The sequence below is a fragment of the Macadamia integrifolia genome, chromosome 7 (genome assembly GCF_013358625.1).
Source record: "Macadamia integrifolia cultivar HAES 741 chromosome 7, SCU_Mint_v3, whole genome shotgun sequence".
Taxonomy (NCBI): Eukaryota; Viridiplantae; Streptophyta; class Magnoliopsida; order Proteales; family Proteaceae; genus Macadamia; species Macadamia integrifolia.
Window position 1 is genome coordinate 9459060 of NC_056563.1, and position 9179 is coordinate 9468238.

The 9179-nt window shown below is 40.7% G+C and overlaps 1 long non-coding RNA gene across 2 annotated transcripts; it reads right to left on the bottom strand.

Moving 5' to 3' along the window:
- Window positions 1–5519: 5519 nt before the first annotated feature.
- On the bottom strand, window positions 5520–7003 carry LOC122083485. 2 transcript variants are annotated; one of them, XR_006141658.1, is made up of 3 exons: window positions 6930–7003; window positions 6606–6677; window positions 5520–6176 (listed from the first exon to the last, which is right to left on the bottom strand). It is a non-coding gene; the product is annotated as an uncharacterized LOC122083485 (long non-coding RNA). The 2 variants fall into 2 exon arrangements; XR_006141659.1 differs by having other exon boundaries at window positions 6897–6995.
- Window positions 7004–9179: the final 2176 nt, after the last annotated feature.

The window sequence follows — 9179 nt, forward strand, 5'->3', positions numbered from 1 at the left end:
AAAAGAAAAAAAGAATAACTTAAAGTGTGATAGACCCACACCACCCACAAAAAAACAAAAACCCTATCAATAAACCCTCTTCCTCTACAAAGACAGAGCCGTTGACCTTCATTACCACTGGAGTTGGCCAATACTGGCCGCAACCAATATTAATATTTTTTATAGTTTTGAATAAATACAAAAAATAAAACATCAATTAAAAGTGAACCTTCAACCTATGTTAAGGAATATCTTTTAAGTGGGGTAGTTCTGTGACCTATGATTCAAACCTTTAAACAGACTCCATTTCCAAACCGAATCCATAACATGGGTTTCAATTCCAATCCCAATTTTTTTTTTTTTTTTTTTTTTTAACTTACACCATATTGGTAAACATTAAGGTATGAGAAAAAATAAATAAAGTTTTAAGGCCTTTTCAATGGAGGATCTCCATAAACCCACTAGTTCTTGAAATCATAAATTAAGATATTCATGCTCTACCAAGCGATTCTAGATCTATATGGGTCGTTCTGATACCACTTGTTATATCTTAATTTAGGGTTTCACATAAGACCCTAATCGTTCCCATACAGACAGCTAGAACACGATATCAATTAAAATAATAATGTGTGGATCAAAACATAGATAATTCGATTTGTACCTTTCACCAAGTATGTGGAAGACGATTGACGTTGGCCATTCTCAATTTTCCTCTCTTGGTTATGAATCTTCTACAACCCCTTAGACCTCTTTGGTTCTCTCACTTCAGTGGTAAAGTGAGGAAGAGTGAATAATGATTGTAGGGACTCAAAACCCAGTATTTATAATATTGTCCTGCACCCAAAACCCTAATCCACAATGGGTTGGCCCAGCATATTCCTAAACTTGAGAGTGAACCGAATCGGTTCATGTAATTTGACTCTCACCGATTTAATTAACTCGAATAATTAATTTAGACCATAAATCTAACAAAATCAGCTATGGAATGAGATACAATAGAAAGTGAATAGGTCTCAATAGCAAGTGAATGGGGCTATAATAGCAAGTGAATAGCGCTGTAATAGCAAGTAAAGGGGGTTGTAATAGCAAGTGAAGGGGTTGTAATAGCAAGTAAAGGTGTTGTAACCAATTGGAATTGGCAAGTGACTAGGGTGTGGTCAATTGGAATTGGCAAGTGAATAGGGTGTCATGCTGTAAGGTGGTATTTAGAGGATCGAGCGGTATTGAGAGGAGGTCAAGTGGAGTGTTGTGGTAGGAAAAAAGGAGAGTTGTGGTAAGCAAAAAAAGAGAGTGTTCAAGGGGTCTTTTATGGAGTGAATTGGGCCTTCAGGGAAGTAACTGGGGCTTACTAAAGTGACCATGGGTCACTATTTATAGGAATTCACCAAGGAGAGGGGAAATCTGTGGAAGCTTACTTAGAGATGGTAAGCTGTTTAAGGAAGCTTGCATAGATTTGGTGAGCTAATTATGGATAGTATGGGTGGCTACTTTGGCTAGGTGATTGAATCCTATAGGTTGGATATGGGGTAGCAAGGATAAGCTTGGGTTTGTAATTTTTGGGTTGTTATCATGAAAAAGTAGGAGGTGAGGTGTCTTAGATAAGAATGACATAGGGTGAGGTGCATGGGACAAACACATGGGCAACAAAGGGGCTGGAGTGATACGAGATTGGCTATGCTACTGGCCAGTCATTGGTTGGACCATAGGCTTATAGTGGGTCCATGTTTGGTATGGACTGGTTTAGATTGGTTTAAGTAGGTTTCGTTATAGGGTTGGTAGGTTTGATTAAGTTTAATTTGATTTAGCTTAGGGAGGTTTGGGTTGAATTAAATTGGTTTTGGTTTATTTGGTTTGATTTAGTTTTGGAAGGTTTGGATAGGATTGGTTTTGGTTAGGTTTAGTTTGGGTTAGGGTTGGTTTGGTTAGGATACGATTGGTCTGGTTTGGGTTGGTTTGGGTAGGTATAGGGTTTACGAGATTTATGGTTCCAGAAGACATGCTAGGCTCAATTATCGCATTTTGGTGAAAGACATCAACAACCACTTGCGGTCACCTTCCCCACATCACTAAACTGTATTGAGTTGGATCCCTAATTTCTTTTATGCTCAACCATATTCCATGAACTCATGCACAATGATTTTAGGTTAGGATCATTGGGATTGACTGAGTTGGACTGGATTTATACTAGAAATTTGATTCCTCTGCAAAAGAGAGCATATAGCCTTGCCTTCGTCCGTAAATCATCCTTGTCAGAGGGGACAAAATTAGGTGTTTACATAGCCCAATCATAATTGGGAATTTATTACCTTGACCTCCCACAGATCCCACACTAATCATCACATCCTCATACATATTTTTAATTATATCCACATATTTATTCGACACCCCTCACTTCACTAGAATATGTCAGATTAAATCTCTTGGGAAACTATCATAAGCTTTTTCTAGGTAAATAAAGATCATATGGAGATCCTTCTTGTAGGCTCTATATCTTTACATGAGCCTCCTCATTAGGTAAATAGGTTTCGTTGTGGATCTACTTGATATAAAACCAAGGTAAGTTTCCAAGATATGAGTCTCTCTTCTCAGTTGGGCTTCAATAACCTTCTCCCATAATTTCATATTATAACTCTTTTTTTTTTTTATGCTTTTATAGTTATTACAGCTCTGAAAATCACCTTTGTTTTTGTAAATTGGAACTACAATGCTTCTCTTCCATTTGTTTGGCATTTTTCTTGTGTTCATAATCATATTAAACAAATTGGTTAACCAAGATACCCAGTATACTCCTAGGCTCTTTCGCACTTCTATCAAGACCTCATCTAGTCCTAGTGTCTTGCCTATTTTTATCTTTGTTAAGGCTTCTTTAACTTCTACCAATCCAGCATTTTGTAAATATCTATAACATATAGTGTCTAAAGGCAAGAACAAGACTAAGGCAATAAAGAAAAACCACATTTTGTAACAGAGAATCCTAATTATGATGAGAGTACTTGTCTAATTCCTCTTGGAACTTTGCGATTTTGGCTTTCTAGACGGTAGGATCATTGAACTTGTGCCCTTCATTCATTTCAACTTCTTGAACTCGCTTTGGGTTAGTGTCCAAATCCTTCCTTCTAACCCAAGTGTATTGTGAGTGACGATCTTCTTCATCGTAGTCAACCACAGTCTTCTAAGCTTTTATCCAAGCAAAGTATTCGACAGTGGCCTCCACAGTTTCTGCAACCTTTTCGTTCCTCTATTGATGCCTTGATCACCATATACTCATGATCCTGGCTTCCAACTCCTTGTCCAACATCTTCAAAATATGAAAATCTCCAAATCTTCAGGCATGTCCTGTATCCTTTTATATTGTTAGCACAATCTAATAGGAAGGTAGAATGAAGTGTGGGTCAACCCCATCAGTCAAACATAGTTACACCCGAAAGATCACAATACTGTGGCATTGGTTGGCCACCAAGATCAAGTCTAACGAATGTATTCCAAAAAATATGTGTTGAGGGATCATATCCAACTCTCCTTTTGATGGTAATCAACCACAAAGGATTGGAGAACATAGAGTTTCATCTTAAATCGGTCACTTCTCAGGGGATAAACTATTTAAAGATGTTTAATGAGCCACACCTAAAAGGAATTGTATAGAAGATGAGAAAGAATAAATAAAAATAAGTAATTGGCATATCAAGGATGGAAAGAGTACCTTTAAAAGGTAGGGCCTACCAGTGAATTGCTCCCCTCGTGGAGAGTTTCCCTTATTCAAGATATCTAAAACTCTCAGAATTTCAGCTAAGATTGTGGGATCAATATCCCCACTTCTTTCTTTCTGTTTCATCAAGTCCATCAAGATAAGGCATGCTCCTCAGTTGCCAATAGAGAATGAACGAAGGAACCACATAGAAAAGGAATGCTTATTTGCAATTATCAAAATAGGAATGGTTCCCTTTGCGACATATAGAAAAGAGTCGAATAATGGCCAAGACATCGATGTAAGAAACAATCATGTAATGGAAAAGTTGACGTCTTTCTAAGATAAAGACGACCATGATATCAGCAGAATAATCTTGCTTCATAAACGGTCAAATTATGGAACCCTAGCATCAAACCTGCCACAGGTTGAAGGTGAACCCTACCAAGAGATTCTTTGTTATCAAACAACATGGAATCCATCAATGAATGTAGGACCTTCTCCTTTATAACAAGAGCAGAGAGAAATCAACCAAAAAATAATTTTGAGAACAAAAAAGATAAGCAAAACCCAAGAAGTAGTAGATAATTACACAAAGAGGAGAGGAAACTTCAACTCTTAGAGTGGAGAAGAAGGTGGGCTCCAGTATCGTGTAAGAGGGAATTCCCAACAATAAGGCAAGGATTTATAACCACTCATGGTCAATTGACACACTTTTTTTTTTGCAAGTAAATTTTATTAATTAGGAGAAAGTATGTATAATATGTATAATACAAGGAATGTAGTGTAACCTTGAACCTCTATTCCACCTTCGGCGTTACCATCAGCAAAAAAGAAATCCAATCAAAAAACTAAATAAACTGAGTTTTAGATTTGAAATACTATTCCACCTTCAGCATTGCCATTAGTAGAGTAGTAATTCAATCTAAAACTAGCACTATCATGAAAACCTATATCTCGGTCTTAGTTGGGCATCCCATATTATAACATCCAAAATGAAAGAGAAGGAAGAATTCCATGTTGATGTTGTTTGTGTAAGAGCTTCCTTCTTAGCTAACTTGTCTACAATATTGTTAGCCTCCCTGAAGCAATGGGTTACTGATCATGTAGAGGTATCCAAGAAAGCTTTATAGCACAACCATTGTTGCTGAAAAACCATGGAATGGTGTTATGGTGGATATAGGTCACACCACCGCCTGAGAATCATTTTCAATCCATATGTTCTTCCATCTCCTATACTTTGCCATCCATACACTAATGAAGAAAGCCTCAAACTCAGCTACAAAATTAGTTGTAACTCGTAGGCCACTTGCGAAACTTATGATGTGATTCCCTTTGTTGTCGCGAAAGATACCCTCTGCTCCTGATCGGCCCTGATTTCCTAAAGAACATCCATCTATGTTTAGTTTAAGGAATCCTTCCTTGGGAGGTTTCCAGACTATCTCACAGATAGTAGGAGCCAAAAACTCAATCCTAATTTGGTTCAGACTTAAATCCATAAGCCCAAAAACTGACACCAAAATGGGTTTCCTCGACGTTGGTCCATTTTCTGTCAATGTCGACAAAGGCTGGATGAGTGACGAATAGAACCTTGTGAGTGTCTATTAAGGATCGAAAGATAGAAAAAACTTAGTCACTTGGGTCATTTGGTATGCAATAGTTTTGGTTCTTGAGAATCTGAGGCCTTATGCACATGTAATGGGACCATGTTGGATCAACCAAACTCCCACCCATCCTAAATCCTACCCCGCATTCATTTTCACTACCTTACTTTTCATAACCCATGCTTGGGGCAGCATTCCAACAAGTTAAAGTTGGACAAGAAATTCATTTTAGAACCAAAGGGTCTGAAACATTTCTTTATTGATATTCAAAAGAAAGCTTTTACAAAGCCCTAGGGTGGGCCACCATTTTAAAGAAAAAGAAAAGAGGAAAGAGAAAATATATGGAAAAAAGCCCAACTAGGGAAAAGCAGATGAAGACTAAGCCTAGGGGAGGAGCAAATCATCCCTCTTCCTCTTCTTGTAGACCTTGGTCTGCTTAGCCCCAAGGTTAGACCCAGTAGCATTAGTCGTGGTCTCACTCTCATCTCCGTCACTGTCATTGGAGCCAGACTACTTGATATCGTTATTCTCATCATCATCATCCTTCTCATCTTCAGCTTCGTCATCCCTCCTCTCATGAACCAAGGTAGGCTGAAGATGCGGTGGGAGCAGATTCCTTCTCAACAAGAGGAATGGATATTGTAACTTCTACCATATAGATCACCCTAACAACAGCTTCTGGCACGTCCCTCTCGCCTTGGACCCTCTTAATAGTAGTGAGATATTCTCACTCGATTCTCTCTTGTGGGACATGGAATTAGCATATTACATGTATAATAGGTAAAAATAAAGAAGCAAAAACTTAGGAAGTGACTCACTAGTTGGTCAACCCTATCCATGGCCGTCAATACCAACTCCTTAAGGTTCGCTACCATCCTCAATAGGTCCTCAAACCTATGAGCAAGAACCTACAAGGAAGAGATACATCAGTCCGAGATGAAACGATAAAGCTAAAAAATAAATATCAAAAGTCCAAGAAGAGACGATGACTTATATAGTCAAACCCACGAGGATATCCTATGACCACCGAGGTAGGGTTTGGGATGGGCTCTTCAGGGCCCGATCTGATATAGGTCCACCCAAAGTATTCACTACAGGGGCGTTTTTAGAATGAAAAGGTCCCACCGAAGGTATGGTAGAATAGCCATGAATAGGATCAAAAGCAACATGGGTAAGAGGATTTACAGGGACAACCAGGGAAGAGACGCCCCCACCCATGATGGCCTTGATTCGGTGAGGGCTCTAGGCTACAAGAGAAACTCATTAAACATCAGAACAAGATAGAAGAGAGTTAGAATAAAAGCATAAATAACAAAAAAATGATGAATGAGACTCACCCGAGGACCATCAGGAATCAACCTCAAGCATAATAGAATTATTCATAGGATCCACATGATGAACAATTGAACCTGAAAAACGTAAAGAAGAGATTCAATTGATCTATATCATGATCCATACCGGTTTGACAAGAGTTTCTCCATAGTTGTTTTTATCTCATTCTATTAGTCTTGTCTATTCTCTTTTCTATACAATTGCTAGGGTTTGAACTAATGGGTATTGACATTGATGTGGTAAAATTTGACCAGATGATATTCCTTGCAAGATTGGATACTCCACACTAGACCTACACAGAAGAGTAGACAAAGAGGGGTTGGGCTGACCCGACAGGGGACTCTCCGATGCCTAAGTCAGAATTTCTCCACAACAGTTACTTAAGAGAATTTTTTTATGAAAAGAGTGATCGATCCCTTCTTTAGGAGCTTATCTTACTATTTATAGGTAGTGAACCCTAAGGTATCGTTTGTGGAGAGTCCAACTTTGACCAACAATCCACCTCATTTGATCCTGAGAATATGCCCAGATTCCAGGGAAGATCCTACGGATATTCTCCTTTCGTGAACATTTGGGACTCTTGAGTAAGGGACGTTCCGAGTTTCAGGGGTGGTTGGACTCCTGTGTGCAACTTTTACGGTTAATGGCTCCTAGTTTCCCTATGTTTTATTGGTTGTCTGTTGTAGTGGGTTACGACCTCTGCTAGTCCATGGCCACCCTAGAGATTGTCAAAGGCGAGAGCTCGGCATCAGGGAGACCTAGGCAGGAGCTCGACCTTAGGGAGACTAAGGCGGGAACTCGGCCTTAGGAAGATCGAGGCAGGAGCTCAGCCTTAAGGAGACCGTGGTAAGAGCTCGGTGTTTGGGGGGACCAAGGTGAGAGCTCGGTCCGATAGTGGCCTATGTTGGGGCTCAGCATAGGTGTGGTAGATGTGGTGGTCCGATTTTGCCTCATCATGAGCCCCCAGTCTGGAGGATCGGGTTGGTCCTTCAAACCATTCACATGTACGAAGTGTCATAAATGCTGGAAAATTATGCGATGTATTTTCTGTGTGAATCACGCTAGGCTTGACACGTGGCGCTAACATGAATTCTCACCTTAGGAAGATGAAACACCTATAGATCCTAGCCATCATGACCGATCGATTCTGACCGTTTAATTGAATGCCTTTCTTTCCTACAAATAGGCCCTTTTCCTTGCTTTGTTCTATTCGTTCTTTGGAGAAGTTATGCAAGTGTTCGGTGCCGTAACAACTCCAGTGCTAGCTCGGCTCGGTCTTCGTCACTTGTATCGATCCAGTTTATCTTTTACCAGTAAGTTTTTTAAGTTATGGTTACCACCCGTTCTTCTTCTGTTCTTCCACCTAGCTCTCCATTTAAGGACCCCCACCAACAGTACACAGGGGTCCCTGATGCTATTATGCGTGACCAACCTCCTCCCCTAGAAATGGTAAGGCCTTCGAAGGGTCTGGCAGTTCAGCTTGACCCTGAGGAGGCCTCTACCTCATCAGGCTATAGTTCTTTCAATGGTTCTAGCTCCAGTAGTAGTGCTAGGTCAGAGTTTTCTGAGGAGACCAAGGTGTCAAGGGGAAAAGCTGGTGTAGATCCTTCGATCCAGCCCCTCGAGACAATTACAAGGGAGAGCCCTACTGACGTGGTGGCTGGTTCCAGTCCTTCCGAGGATGGGGAGACTGAGGAGTCCAAGGAGAAGGCTCGGCATCGTCCTTTGATGGGAAGTGGGGACCGATGTCCATCTGAAGTACCATAACAATGAAGGTCCTAAATTTGATAAGGCATAAGTTCGGTGTCCCTGACTACGTAGTGATGAGGGTTCCCAATGAGAATGAATCGGTGGATATTATCGGGGATGAGGTGGCACTTTATGACGTAGCATTTTAGTGTGGTCCCCGGATCCCTCTCCCCGAGTTAGTCTGCTCGGCCCTGGACTTCTGGGGAATCACGCCAAGCCAATTGATGCCGAATTCCTAGCAGATCTTGCTCGGCTTCGATGTTTTTGTGTCAAAGGTTCGACGCGTGGTGAGCCTAGACTCGTTTCGTCAGTTTTTCATTTTGAAGCGGCATCACTAGGGTTGGTACTACTTCACTCCTAGGAATAGGGATGGGATGTACGGCGACCTGTAGATGTTCTCTAATATTCCCACTTCAGTGAAGAACTAGAATGATCGGTTCTTCTATGTGGCCATGCCTGGAAATCCTTAAAAAGCTTAACCGAGTCCCCACTCTTAGTGAGGATGACATTCAAACCATCCAAATGTTTTTGAATGGGGAGGCATTGGACGTCTGCTTATTGTCGAATGAGGATTTCATCTAGGAGTGGGAGCTTAGTGAAGTACCAAAGGAGGGTGAGGGTCTGATCTGATTTAGGCCTTTGCCTTTTTCTTTTTGGGTAGTATATCTTCTAATCTTCAGCTTTGTGTTTGCTTTTGCAGTGGTTATTGCGGCAATTGATCCCTCCAAGCTTGCTGCGGCGTCAGCACAAGCCTGGAAAGCATAAGTTAGAGCAAGTAGTGAAAAGGTCAGTAGACAAGGGAAAGAGAGCTGTTGGTGGCCCGAGTGGCA